Source organism: Lepidothrix coronata, unplaced genomic scaffold, assembly GCF_001604755.1.
Source record: "Lepidothrix coronata isolate B3197 unplaced genomic scaffold, Lepidothrix_coronata-1.0 Scaffold202, whole genome shotgun sequence".
NCBI classification, from domain to species: Eukaryota; Metazoa; Chordata; class Aves; order Passeriformes; family Pipridae; genus Lepidothrix; species Lepidothrix coronata.
In genome coordinates, this window is record NW_016690382.1 from 374,236 (window position 1) to 389,254 (window position 15,019).

At 38.7% G+C, this 15,019-nt stretch overlaps 1 protein-coding gene across 27 annotated transcripts in view; it reads right to left on the reverse strand.

Moving 5' to 3' along the window:
* SLMAP (sarcolemma associated protein) overlaps window positions 1-15,019 on the reverse strand; it is an 86,797-nt gene that overhangs the window by 56,245 nt on the left and 15,533 nt on the right. The window contains exon 1 of one of the 27 annotated variants that reach the window (XM_017832419.1): window positions 8,328-8,466. The exons of the other annotated variants lie outside the window; for them this stretch is intronic. The gene's annotated coding sequence lies outside the window, so the exon portion shown is untranslated. Of the gene's footprint in view, window positions 1-8,327; window positions 8,467-15,019 lie in introns of those variants that run through there. 27 annotated transcript variants of the gene reach the window in all.

Below are 15,019 nucleotides of genomic sequence, written 5' to 3' on the forward strand. Positions count from 1 at the left end.
TTTATTCTAAAATAAAACTTGTAGTTTTATTTTGTACAGTTCATCCTTAGAAACTACATTGAGGAAGTTTCCTACTGATTTTTGTTTCCCTGCTTTGCAAGGAATTATGTACTTATTTCACACATTTCATATTTATAACATTTCAAGGTACCATTCAGTTTTGCAAACTGAACAAAAAAGTACCTCCTCTGCTCTGACCTGTGGTGTATAAAATCACATTCCATTTAAGTTCCATTGCTTTCTAGGTCAATGACTCAGAGGAGTATCAACAACCTGCTAAATCACAGTCCACGTGTTATTTTCATGCAGTTAGATACCACTACGATTTTCCCCCGTAACAAATTTTTCCTGATTAGTGAAATAAAAATTCTTCCGCAGGGGTTCCAGACTATAAGATATTAAAGTTAAGCACATAAAATATATCAATTTTAACTGACATCAGGAAGTTGCAAATTGCTCCAGGAGGACAGATTTTAACCTTACGTATGAAATGCAGGTAAACTGTTTTCTTCAAAGAAATAAAACCAAATAACAACAACAAAGCCAATTCTGTTTCATGATTACTACTGTAACACCTTTGAGAGGGAGGCTGAAAAGAACTCCTTACTTAGCCTGACAAGTGAGAATGTCATGAGGTGTTCTGGTTCCCAAGCCATATGCAGGCCTGATATAGGGGGAGACACTTGTGAAGAAGACAAAAAACAGGCTCAGAGATGCACAGAAAATCTTGCAAAGAAAGTAGCACACTTTTTCAGTGATTTAATTACCTGGATTTAATTACAGTCCAACAACAGGAACAAACAGCTGACCAACTGTTTAATACTTCTAATATTTGCTATCACTATGTACAGCCATCCTTTGCCATTCTAAGGGCACGTTACTGCTACTCCATCTAACTCAGCTTGAAACTGCAGTTCAGGACATTCAGGGCAATTATGCTGAGAGTTACACTGAGGAGAATTACTGGAGAACTGAGTTTGTCTACAGAGATTTGAGATTCAGTATGTGAAGAGGAACCACTTCTACATCAAAAAATGCAGACACAAACTACAGCATACAGTCAAAGCTATTTCAGCCTTATTCCATAGCTGAATTAATAATTAATAAGTACCAAAATGTAGGCTATTGCCTTTTACAGAAAGTCAAACATTATTGTATTTTATTTATTGCATATATTTTCACTGCCTAGACAACTAATGTAGAAAGAGAATTCCAATTTCAGAACATCCTAGTTTACCATTCTTCTCCTCATCCCTTATTTCCTGTGTGAAAGTAGTAAACACAACTCCCATGTGCTTCAGGGTCCCATTAAACCTTTGAGGCTTTGAGGTATTAGCTTAAACCAGAAAGATTTAAATTAATTTGTCAAATTCTGAACTACGGCCACTAACAGACGGCAGCTTCACTTTTGCCATGGTTACTGCCACCAAGGGGCAGCAAGGCTGTCAGCCACAGCAGTTAAGCCATAAAATGCTGCAGTTAACGATGACAGATTCTTCCCCTACTCACACTACATAATCACTGAACATTTAACGCAGGCATTATAAATGCACCCCCAGTATTAAAGCTAACACTCAAAAGCAGCAAGTAAACAGGGATCTAGAAACTGGAATACTTGCCCTGGAGTAATGCTTGAGCTCAGAATTTGACTAAGCAATAGCACGACTGTGTTCAATTATTCGTTTAATGCTGAGAACTCAACTAGGAAGAGAAGTACATTGAGCACAAGTCAGGCTGTGCAAAGCCAAAGACTTTAAAACAATACATACCAGGGTCAAACTAACATGGCCAACATCTGTCACACTTGCAGCTAGGAAGCTTTTCTCCCATACTGTTAAAAGATTATTTTATCTTCCTTGAAGTGTTAACACTGAGTATTTTCTCATTTGGGGGGCAGCACTTCTGCTAACAGAGTACACTGTGCAAACCATACTGAATTCCAGGTCAGCCCTTTGGCTGTAAGATAGAGAAGTTCAAATGCTAAATTATCTCCAGATCCAATTGATTGAGTTCTTCATTCTGGTCTGCTTAGACAGATCCTGAATTCCATTCCTCTCACTTGCCCAACTCCACCCGCCTGTCAAGGAAGTAGAAGAATTTGTCTCCATAAGCAAGCATAATTCACAGGGTGGGGTACAGCAAGCAAAATTGCTTTTCTGTTTAGTTTTCTGGTTCTTAAACACACAGATCTAATAGCTTTTCGCTTACTAAACTCCAGATCCTTCAACTTAGAAACAAAATGAGTTTATTAAGTTTAGAGATATTTTTAAAATCATTCAAGCTACCCAAGGCAGGCACACGCTATGAAACTAAAAGCAACCAGCTGTGAAGAAAGGGATTTTCCAGTCAGATTGAACAGAGTGAAGGAGTGGCAGTTGGCTATTCAGGGACCATAAGTTTTAAATATCTCCAGAGTGAAGCAAAACTTGCTAGTAGTTTTCAGTAACATCTTTGAAAAAAATAAACTTAATCACTCTTTCTGTGCAGTAATGAAAAAGAGAAAAAAGTAACCTTTGATATAGCACTGGACAAAAAAAAGTCACTCCAAGTTTTCAACTCAAAGTGTAAGCCTAATGTAAATCCAGCTACTCTGATGAAAAAAGGTTAAAATCCTCAGCTACCCCCAGGAATTCAGTGCTATCCTTCCAAACCTGCCAGTAGCTCCAAGGGGCAGGAAGGAAAGGACAGCAGGGAATATGCTCTTCTGCTGACCAAGTTGTTCCGTGTCTGTTTACACCTTGAAGTTTTGTTGACTGCACTGCCAGGACAACCCTGCTGGTTGCTCATACCTGTTGTCAAGCAAAATAAACGGTGGCAGTAAAAGCAGTTTTGTGCCAGCATAACCAAGTCTGGGTATAAACACAGTTCGGCCTTTCCAGATGCATTTGAAGTGCTGTAAAATATTAATCCTTCTGCTGCTTGCCATGTCCTGGTCATTTAAGTGCTCTGAAGTTCACTACAGGCCCTGTCACTCAACTTTTGTGTGAGCAGAGTCTGCAGACTTTGCCTGAAAAGGACACAGGGGCTACAACATGGAAGGGAAGATGGATGGATTTTTGGGGAGGAGGAGGAGGAGGAAGCACCTTAGGTAGGCAGGCAATGCCCAGCATGGAGAGGAAGCAACAGCTTAACCTGTGCCCAAAAGCCAGCTTGTCTACAACCCTGAGTTGCTCCGGTAGCAAAATCATAGAATCATAGAATTAGTTGTGTTGGAAAAGACCTCTGAGATCATCAAATCCAACCCCTGATCCACTACCACAGCAGTTACTAGACCATGGCACTGAGTGCCACATCCAGTCTCATCTTAAAAACCTCCAGGGACAGAGAATCCACCACTTCCCTGGGCAGCCCATTCCAATGCCTAATTACCCTCTCCGTAAAGAATTTCTTCCTAATATTATAAATAAAAATGTCACTTTTCTCAACAGAACAAAGCAAACATGCCCAGGTGTGTTGTACCTCCAAATGTTTCAGCACAGACCTCTCTTTTGACATACAACTTTGCAATGCTTTTTTTAACTGGTGAACTCTACAGATACACTTACACCTATCAGAATTTTAAAAACATTCACAAAAAAAGAAACACATGGAAGCATGTTTGCAGAGTTAATGCCACCTCCTACTTGTTGTGGCCATTAGGTACAAGTGTTTACTTTCTAAATCACTATCTGACCCCCACATTTGCAAGTAGTTGTAACTGAACCTGTCTGATGGTGAAAAGCTCAGGACTCAAGGTTACTATTAGTCAATAGCTCTATACTGTTCTTTAATATTTGCAGGTATCCACATAATCTACTTTACATCAAAAAAACTCAGAAAGAGGATGTCAGACATTTACAAGGATTTTTTAAATTTGTATAAATAAGCAGTCATTATCAACAAAAAAGCTACTAAAAAGATTAAGCAATACTTTTTCATTATTCAGTTTTACAACTAGGAATGTAGAGCTTAAAACATTCTATTCAAAGGGTTTCAGCTATTTATTACCAAATATAATTCTCAAGCAGTATTCTTGCATTTTCAAAGTAATTAATACTAAAGAGATTGGCAGAATATGGCTAAACGTTTAAATGTAGGACCTCAAACTATATCACAATCCAAGTTCTCTAGTTTAAAACCAAATCAAAAAACCCTACTCACAATTCAAGGTTTGTGCACGTGTATGAAAACGAGGAGGAAAATCTCTACCACCTGTCTGTAATTATGCATTGCTGCCCTCAACTCCAACCCATAGTCCCCCACACCTTTCACAACCATTATACCACTCCAGACTGAGGTCTTCAATTTACCTGTGGTACTGGACAAAAGAAATGAGGCAGCTGAACCCACCACCATCCTGGTTATCTGCCTCTTACCCATCAGAGAAAGCAGCAAAGTTGGCTCAATGGCAGGGACGGCTGAACAACCCAGTGTGGTTTCAGAATTCCTATAATTTTCAGTTTGCCTAATTTGCTTGGTACATAACAATGACCTGGGCTAAAAACGAGCCTACTTCAGAAGCTGGTTCCTAAGCCATGTACTCCCACCTCCACAGCAGCAGCAGCAGTCAAGAAGAGAATGGTAGAGAGCAGGCTGTATTTACAATGTCAACCACCTGATTTCTGTCAACTGTTCTATGTCAGAATCAGTACCTAAAGTACATAAGTACTTAAAATACAGTTCATAACCAGAACTTGAAGTTCTCTGCATTAGGAGACAGCTGTCAGAAACCATGATGATCTGCATCATCTTTGCTTTTATGAAATATATGCTTTTTCACAAATACATAGTTCTGGGCTCCTCAGTACTAGAGACAAGGAGCTCCTGGAATGAGCCTAGGGGAGGGCAACAAAGATGATTAAGGGACTGGAGCATCTCTCTTATGAGAAAAGGTTGAGGCAGCTGGGCCTGTCGAGCCTCAAGAAGAGACAAATGAGAGGAGACTTCATCAATGTCTATCAGTGTCTGCAGGGAGGTGTCAGAGAGGGGACCAGGCTCTGCTTGGGGTTGCTGAGCAATAGGACAAGAGGAAAGGGGCAGAAACCTCGACATGAGGAAGAACTTCTTTCCTGTGCAGTGACTGAGCACTGGAACAGATTGGCCAGAAAGGTTGTGGAGTCTCCCTCACTGAAGATATTCCAGAACCATCTGGACACAATCCTGTGCCATGTGCTCCTGCTTGAGCAGGGAGATCGGACCAAATGCCCCACTGTGGTCCCTCCCAACCTGCCCCATTCTGGGATTCTGTGAAAATATAAGTAAACAAACTGCATTACAATTCCTGACTCCCCCAACAACCCCACGGACAGCACAGACCTGCATGAACATCACTAACCCACCTTCACATTGCTTTTATTTACTTCAGCTCTAAAAGGAACTATCAACACTCCAAACATCTAAAACAAGAAAACTGGAAAAAAATATAGTAGTATTATGATGATGGTAGTTTATATGGGAAAAAATCCTTCCTATGAGATGATCATATACCTTTATTAAAGTAATAGATCATACTGAAAACAACGTTTCTCCTCCAACTGTGCACTCATCCAAAACTTTGCACAACCAACATGAACAGAAACATTATCAAAAAGGATGGTTGCCTTTCCTCACCTATCTGCCTTCACCCTCCTCTTGCAGAACTGGTGGCATTCAAATAACCTCACAAAGTATTTCCTAGAAACAAGACTTTCTGACCTAACTTGACAGTTGTGCAGTTAACACCTCCCAATAATCACATTCCACAATGGCAAAATGCAGTCAAACACCCAGTCACAGAAGAACAAGTCCTGGCCATCCCCTACTATGCAGTAAAGCCTCCTTCCTCATCACTCTGTACTAAGCACATTCATGTAGAAGGTCCATGCTGAAGGATGTGAGCTGAAGCAATCGCAGGCTCGATATATAATATTAATTCCTCTTCTACATAAAATTTTCTGCAGGAAGCACAAGGTGCAGAATGAAGAAGTTGAGAAAGGTACAAGTTGCTCACGAGTGCTGATCTATCCACAGATTACTCAAATAATCCAGAAAGGCATTCACTGTCAAAAGGAGCAGGATGACAAGATACTCGCCAAAAACCTCAAGATAAAATGTTTTACCACAAAATGTGACAACACCGTACAAAAATAGATCCCTCTCTACACATCAATGTCACTACTTTTGATGCAAAAAGCTATTTTTAAAAAGAAGAGATGTAGAGGAAGAGTTCTAATTTACAAGTAATTTGGTTTATATATAGCTGACTGACTTGCTACAGTGAGACATCTGTCACCATAGTTACTAATTACTACTCTTTAGAATGTCTCTTTTACTTGACTTTTGTCCTCACAGTTCGCAAGAATTTCTGAATATCAGCCTTCTGCTACAAATTCTGGATGGTTTCGGGACAACTAGAAAAATTTTAAATTTATTCTCTTCACAGATGAATGAAAGTCTGTCCCTTGACATATGCCAGGCTTTAAAACTTCCTCTTGTACAGAAAACACAGAACAGATTAAGGACATTAACAGCCTCAGAAAAGGAAATGCAACTCCATTCTGAATACAGACAGTGCAGAAAAGTTTCTTACAAAAAAAATTCCTCAACTCAGTACTAATTATATACTATTTTCTTGAGGAAAACAAAGGATATTTAATTTTCAGCCTAAATGAAAATTCTCAAGTACTATTTTGATGCCATGTGAAATTCTCATCCTGAAAATGCTGAGATTTGATAAAGTTCAATCAAGAAAAAGATTCCCAAGAAATGATTACTCACACATCACTCCAAGATGCTCAAACTGACTCAACAGAATACTAAAGCAATATAAAAAGTGACTTATTTTGTCTTGCTGCTGTCACAGATGACAATGTCTTACACAACATACAGACTTTGAAAAAAAAAAAAACTTTCCTGCTCCATATTAAAAAGCTGACTCGTACAATGGACTCATAAAACCAGTAAAAAGAAGATGAAGAACAGGTTTCTAGAAGGAAATTGAATCTTCTTGCAAAGAAGTTTTGTGCTTTATTTCATTAAGGAAGCTCAGCCTCTCCTTACACCAGACATTTCTACAAGCCATGTATCACATATCACTGTGACACCAGTGATTACTTTGTATCATTTACACCAACTTCTCTGTCCACATCAAACACTGACCCCGGGGAAAACACACGGCCAAGGTGACTTTCTGAGGTTTCGTTGAATGCTCCCGTGTTCTCTGTGTTAATCAACTACGGAAATACATTGCAACTTAATACGGCTTTAAAATAAAGAAACAAAACACCTTAATAGCCCATTACCCAGGAACTCAGGCTTCCTCAGGATAATCACTTCTAAGAGTAAAGTATTGGTGAAATACTCATCAATCCCGATGCCATTACGGGAATACTTGCCCACAAAACTAGACTGAGAGCTAAACACAATCATTTACTGTCATAAATGTAATGAGAGTTTGGCAAAACGACACAGTCAAACTTTGCAACAAGGAAAGTAAACACGCTCTTGAAGTGTACAAAGTCCCAGAGACTGTGTTTGTAGGACACATGAATCCAGATAAAATAAATAAGCTGTGCAAAGAGCAGGTTCCCATATAAAACCGTAATTCCTTTTCAAATACATGTTTCTAAAGGTTTGAAATGTATCATTGCAATTTACTCTTGTCTTCAGGAGGCAAAAGCCCCCATAAATACCTGCACTAGGGAAAAATGCTAAGGCTATTCAGAAAACTAAAACTTTTATTCTTAAATTCACAATCAAAAAATAGTTAAACTTGATAATTAACATTCTTTGGCCAACTTAATGAAGTGCAAGACCAAAATAAACTGTGGGTTTGTCTCTGACTATTGCAATGAAAATTATGACATAAAAAGGGAGAGTTGTCATGTTTGGAAAGAACTGTGCCCTAATTTAAAAGCACAAAGGTAAGGCATAAATCTCTCCTGGTCTTTAAATTTTGACTGACCTTATGAAAACCTTGTATAAATAAAAACTAAAATCAAATATCTTCAACACCTACTAAAGAAACCCACTAAATTGTTTTTGCGGGAGAACACTGAAGAATAGGCAAAAATGACACAAAAAGTAGAAGATAAAGGGAAAAAAATGTTTTAAAAATAAGAGGAAATCTCGAAATACTATCAGCATCTGTCCATAAATACTCAGAAAGAAAAATGCAACACTAATATTATCCATTGTTTCTGCTTCCTCGAAAATCTTGAGCTAAGAAGATACCCAAGTGACTAACAGAAAATTAACTGAAACGGAAATTTTCCTAAAGAAAATTGGGCTACTAAACTTCTATCAGCAAACAATTACATTTTTCATTTGCAAGCAAATGGAAGAGAAACCACAACGGAAGCTGAGATTACCAGATACTCCGCCAGGAGAGAAGATCTACTTATATGAAAGCACAAGGAAGGAGGCAGCTCTTAGTCTGTCAGGAAACTCCAACTCCCAACATAACCCCAGACATTTCAAGGCAGGTGCAGAACTGCAAAAGCTGCTTAACTGTCTTGCTACTCGCTGCTAAGTTTCTAAATTAGTTAATCATTACATCAAAGCTCCTCTACTCCTGCCAAAGGAGAATCTCCTCTCACGTGTTAACTTTTCAACTGCTTAGAGAATAAAGGGAGAAGTTACTGTCATTAATTCCATACTGGTGCTGGTTTACAGCAGAGAAAACTCCCAGTGATCACAGTCAGATAAAGAAAAAAAACCACATCAGATTTCACAGACACATCCAACTGCAATGCAACAGTGGTTTGGTATTGCCACAATAACACTACATAAAAACCCTAAAAATATCAGGAAGAAGTTGTCTCCCTTCCTTTTAACAAGGGACATTCTATCTGAAAGGACTTGTCTATTCTGACTACAGTATTTTTACTTTTTTAAACAAAGATCTGCAGCAGGCCTAGTTAATTCAGCTCTCCTTTGCAAAAAGCAAAAATTTCTTGCTCTCTGACATCATCTGCTCCTGAACTATTTATTAACAGCTGACAGGTGTCACAAGGAAAATAATGTTCAGCACATTCCTAAATTACAGTTGAAGTGACCATACTGAGCTCAATGTTATGGTGATAAAAATTCAAGGGAGCCAATAAAGATGCAGAAGTACAAGTCCTGACTGAAAGGAACTGCCTAAGTACACATGACACTGCACTAATTTTAATCATGTCAAACTAGATATTTTTGTAACAGGTCCAAACCACAAATATTACCCAAATAGAGTGTAGTGAGAGTTCACTACACAGTTCCTCATACTGAAAACAAGGGGTCACCAGAGCAATGTGCTCCTCCCTTGCTTTTCCGAAGACTTCTCTGTATCAAGTAAGGACCAAAACTTTTTTTTTTTAAAAAAATACTAAATTTAATTTATTTTCATTCTGTGTTTTGAACTCCAGCATTCCACACAGAGAGCAAATGCAATTAACTGGAAACCAAACACCGAAAGAGAAGGGTGCGGTTCCATCCAAAGACGGAAAATTCATTTTCCAGCACAGAGGAGAAATTTGACAATTGGGAGTTTAATATTTGTACTCAAGGCACTGCCAAGCCATACCTCCAACAAAGTGAGAGCGAAAATAGTCTGGGAGGAGGCTGTATTTATTTGCAATGCATTCCTGGGTCAAGATTTTCAACGCAAGTAGTAATTAAATGCTGGTATTTATGAACAAAGGCTGATTTATTCTGGTGCTCATTTGAGATCCACAATTTTACAATTAAAAAAAGACGGATTTTTTAAGCTTAAGTTAAGAAATCCACATATGGAAATGGGTCTGCCAGCAACATGAGCTGGTTGCATGGGCTGGTTTTTGATAGGCAATCTTAAGGAATATTAATCAGCCATTTCTTTAGCTGTGTCCTACTGGCTTCAAAAAAAAAACCAGGGGCAGGTGCTGCAGCCTTCACACAGGTTCCCAAGGTCAGAAGAACCTTCTCACAGGTTCACAACACCAGAACAACCCCAGCAGAGAGGAATGGGCAGAGGGCAGGTGGGGCGTTCAAGGATATGGTAATTACGGTTTCAAACAGTGACTCACGACTCACAGTCATCTTAGTCCTGGGCAAAAATCACACACGTGGGATGTTGGACTCACAGATTAAAAGGGTTGCTAACATGGCAAAACTTGCCAAGGTAATTATTCCAGTAAAGCTTTCTACACAGACTATCCTACCTGTTTTCCATCATATCCACAGAGTCATCAGGGATGTTACACTGCTAACACCTGTGCCCATCAATGGTTTTCTTCAGCCAAGCTAAAAAAACCCAAAAACCAACAAATACATACAAATAAACAACCAATAATCCAAATCTCTTAAGATCTCTTTGTCAATAAAAAGTACCCAGAGCACATCAGTGCCCATGACCAATCTGCCAGTGAGCACGAGGAGCAGAGCCAAGGGAATCGCAAAGTCCTGCTGGTATCTCACACCCTTTCAGCTGAAAAGCCTGAGGGAGCAGTTGTCTACATCTCTGAAAGATATTATCAAACCTTGCTAGTTTTTGGACTAGGTATATTTCCACATTTCCCTCTAAAACACAGAAAACATTTTTAAAGTACAAAAAGAATCTCTTCCCAGCATCACTATTCTCGATTGGCAGTTTAAGAAGAAACAGCCTTCACTAATGTTTTAATCCTTTAACTGCCATAAGGAAATTTTCCAAATGGCAGATCCTTTCAGGTATAAAAATCAGAGACAACTCCATCTATATGCAGATTTCAGGTCACACTGTCCAACTGACAAAACACAAGATAACATTTTTCTTCCCAAGTCAATATACATTTATAATGGCTAGAAACATACACTGAAATCTTTCACAGTTCACCTACTAGAGCAGAGATATTAAGCTGCTGACACTGTGTACACTGAATCACTTGGTTGTTCTTTGTACTTCAGTATCATCACCATTCCCCTCTCTTTTTTTTTTTTTTTAACCGAGCAGTTAGGATAAGCTTGATAGCTTTTTATTCCAAATTTAAGTGGCTTCAATCCTGAAAAGCATATGCAAAATTACAGAAAGATGACTAGTCCCCCCTGACTACCAAACTCCTTGAGTGGAGGGTGATCAGGTGATTTTTCTCATAACTCACTTATAATGCTTTGAGTTAGACAGAAAAGTGACAACTGTAGATAAAATATGATAAAAATATTCTACCTACCAAGAACCACAAAAGAGCAAATTAATCAAAGTGGCCTGAAGGACATGAATACTTTTTTTTTTTTAAACATCCACTCACTTAGAATTCAAGTCCAAACCCCAGCAAAAGGTTACAAGTACCACCATCCCATAAAGAGGCCAAAGGCACATCTCAACCAGCACCAATGACAATCTCATAACATCATAAAAAAGTTATACAATTAATCCATGGGTTTTTTTTTATTTCCACATTAATATTTAAGGGTGGTAGTCCCTGCTATGGAATTATACAATCACGTTATGTTTTCTTTGTACAGTCCTGGTGTTATTCAGTTGTCACGGAACAAGTGATGCCATTCCACAGACCAGGGAACACACTGCTACTGTAAAAAACACAACACAGCTAATCATTTGCAAGGAAGAATCCTTGAATGCCTTCCCTAAGCACGGCAGTGCCTTTTCCTTTCGCTAAGAGCCGAGCTGCAGCCGGCAGAGGGCAATGCCACGATGCACACACTGCCCGGGCCGGGCACTGCAAAGCAACGCCACAAACAGCAGAGCACAGACTGCAGCTGAAGACTGTTTATATTATGGAGTTTTTCTAGCACCGAAATTTCCATTAATTATAGAACTAAACCCAAGTATTCTGTGGGTTGCCTAAACTATTAATTCCATCTTTACCGTCTGGGGCCTCCAACACAAGCTACTTCTGTGCTACAACATCCACATTAACAATTCTCCTACTTCTCAGATTTTAAAATTAGGTTTCTCAGCTTCAGTGTTCCTGCTACTGTAATTATGCAAGTTACTGAAATACTACCCAGAATAACAAGCATATGTAAAAATCAGAATGCTGTCAAAGGCTTTTCCCATTTAATATAGAAATTGAACTTTCTAAACAATGGTAAAAAATATGTAGCTAAAAACTGGCCATACACTGCAAAAGAACTGGAATTAATATGTAAATCTTTTCCATGTCTAATCAGCATTTAAAATAAATTGCTGTTCTGAAAACAGTTAGGCTTTTTCTGTACAAAGATAGCCCTTTGTTGAAACGTATTCTTGACATTTAACATATTAAATTCTGCTATAATTCATTATCTATGCTCTTAGAAGAACAAAAAACAAAGTCCAGAAACTAAAGCAACTCAGGAGAATGAGTCATTTACTAAAAGAAAAAAAAACAACTACCAGCAGAAGCACACACACTGGCAACTCAAAGCAAAAACGTTTAAAGAATTATTTCAAAATCTACAGTCCAAACAGAATATGGAAGAAAGCTCAGCAAGTTTGTCATTAAAAATGATGACATTTAATAATAGTGACAATGCACTGGTACTGTGCATCAAATCAGTCCCATCTACACTGGTCCATCTACTCCACAGAAAAAGAGAATCTGTACTGTACATCACCAAAACAGATGAGCCCTCAAATTAAGTCCACATAAGATTCAAACTGCACTCCCAGTACAAACACAGCCTTCCCACAAAAAACATGTTTGCTATTAAGTAATAAGCTTTGACAGACCAAGAGGTTTGTCATACAAGCTTAAATTTAATACAGCTGCAGACAAGATTACACTTTGATTAAAGAAAAATCAGTGAGACTTCTACACTACCTATAATTACTCTACTATTACTATGAAGTTTTAATAAACTTTAATTAGGATTAGATGCTATCCATAGTTTGTTTCAAAGGGAAATAAGTTGGGCCACTGGGAATTGGCAGCACTAAGAGCAACATGGTTAAATACAAATTCAAAAGAAACATGTGTGTCCCCCATTGCTTCTTTCTTCTAAACTTCTCTGGAAAGAAGTTTTCTTCTGCAGACAAGTAGTATACTCAGTTCCTAAGCAAATACCAGGCATATCAAACCCAGTAAATGATACAGGTTGGCAGAATGTTTCATTGGCTTATTAGAGCTTTGTACTATTTCAACCCTGTCATTAGAAAAAAATAAACAAAAAAATCTGACACTTTCACTAGAAGAATTTTCAAGTGTGTACCAAAAAAAATGCTTCAAAAGTTTGTCCAGCCAGTCTTAAAACAATTGAGATGTTTTTGTTGTAAGAAAAACAGAATATGAAATTTGTATATAGATCAGTAACAGCTCTCCTGATTGTTCATAAACAAATTCATGGGAATATCCACTGAAGCTACAAAATCCACCAGATACAGGAAGCAAGCAAAGGGCAAGGCCCTCTCCCAGGAAAGCACCTTTCCACACTGCTCCAGTGAGGAGGCAGGAATTAGTCTGTCTACCACGGACGTGGAGAGAAGTAAGCTAGTCCTTCTGCTACTTGATCTTAAAATTACCTCCTGCCTCTGTTGTCTGACAGTAGCTCCTTGGGGCTGAGGAAGAGGTTGTATTTTAGACATTGTTAAATGACAGACTGCAGCAGCTCTTGGAAGGCAACGTACGCACAACCTCAGCTTTACACCCCTCGGCTTTACTGCACTGCACATTCCCTGACCACGCTAGTCAGTATTTCCCATGTAGGTTGTCAGGGAAGCGTCAGGAGTCAGCTCTCTGCTTTCTCCTCTCTGCACTTTAACTGGTTTTCATCCCAACAAGTTCCCTCTTTTGCCCCAGGTCGGTGCTGGAGCAGTGACGTCTCACAGCACATCCACAGCGGGACAGACGCCTGTGCAGGACACAGCTCTTCTGCTCTCCCTCACAGCCGCTCAAGAGTTGCACCACAGGACATCTCCAGCTTCCTCCCTGTTTATATGTTCTGGTTTCTTTTGGAATAGGAAAAAACCACACAGACACAGGGAGGAACTGAGCGTGGACTGGTCCCCTCCCTGCACGCAACTGCAACACAGGCAAAGCACACAGGTGACTGGAAGCAAATCAGAATATCCTGTATCAACACTTCAGCATTCAGCAAGGTACCTTAAAAACAATGGGGTGCTGCATTTCTGAACTTATATATAATTTCATTATTTAATTCTTAGTAAGTTCTCATGGGACAAACAAAGTGTATTTTTTACTACACTTTCTGATCTCAGGGTTTGATTCTCTGTTTCTTAAAATTAGATCAAGTCAGATAAAACAAACACACTCTCTTCTTAAAGACCAAGGTCCCTCATTTACCTTGTTACATTACACTTTTCACACTTAATTCAGAAATGACAACTTGAGCAGCTTATCCACCTACTGACTGCACAAACTGGATGGACTGACAACTTCCAGACTCAGCAGCTGAATGTCTCCAGACTTCCAATACCATCAACTCAGCCAGTGCCAAGGAGAATTAATTCAAAGCATGACACACTGTCATCAGCCACCACCCAGCAGCGTTCGGCCACGTTTCTCAACCTCAGTGTTTCTTAACAGGCACATCAGGAACGTTGATATTTTCTTCACTTCCTTTGAAAGGTTTAGCTTGAGAATTGAAGTACCAGAAACAGTAAACTAGTAAACAAAATTGTGTAAACCACATCAAAAGTTCAGAGTAACAAAACAGAGAAGAAAAATCCCAAGGCAATTCACACAGCTATTATTCTGAAAGAAAAAACCAATTGAATTTAAACCTTTATTCCTAAGTTCTCTATCAACACCTGCATATTTTGTATAAAATAATTTACAAAGAAATTCTTAAAATTTCAGAAAGTCCTTCTGGATTTTATCAGTCACTCATATATAGACTAACTAATGTGCAAATTATTAATCCAGTTTTCACTTACTACCTTACAAGAAAACTAATAATCATTTACACAAAGCAAGTCACTCATTACAGCCCATATAAGTTTCTTAAATATTCCATAAGTTACAAGAGAAGTATTCTTGCACTGGGCCTTATGATAGACTGCAACATATTTATTTCTTTGCCAGTTAGACAATACCAATCACAAAATTTCACTCAAGAACAGCTATCTTTTCATTTTTTCATTCCCCTCTTACTAAAGGTTTAC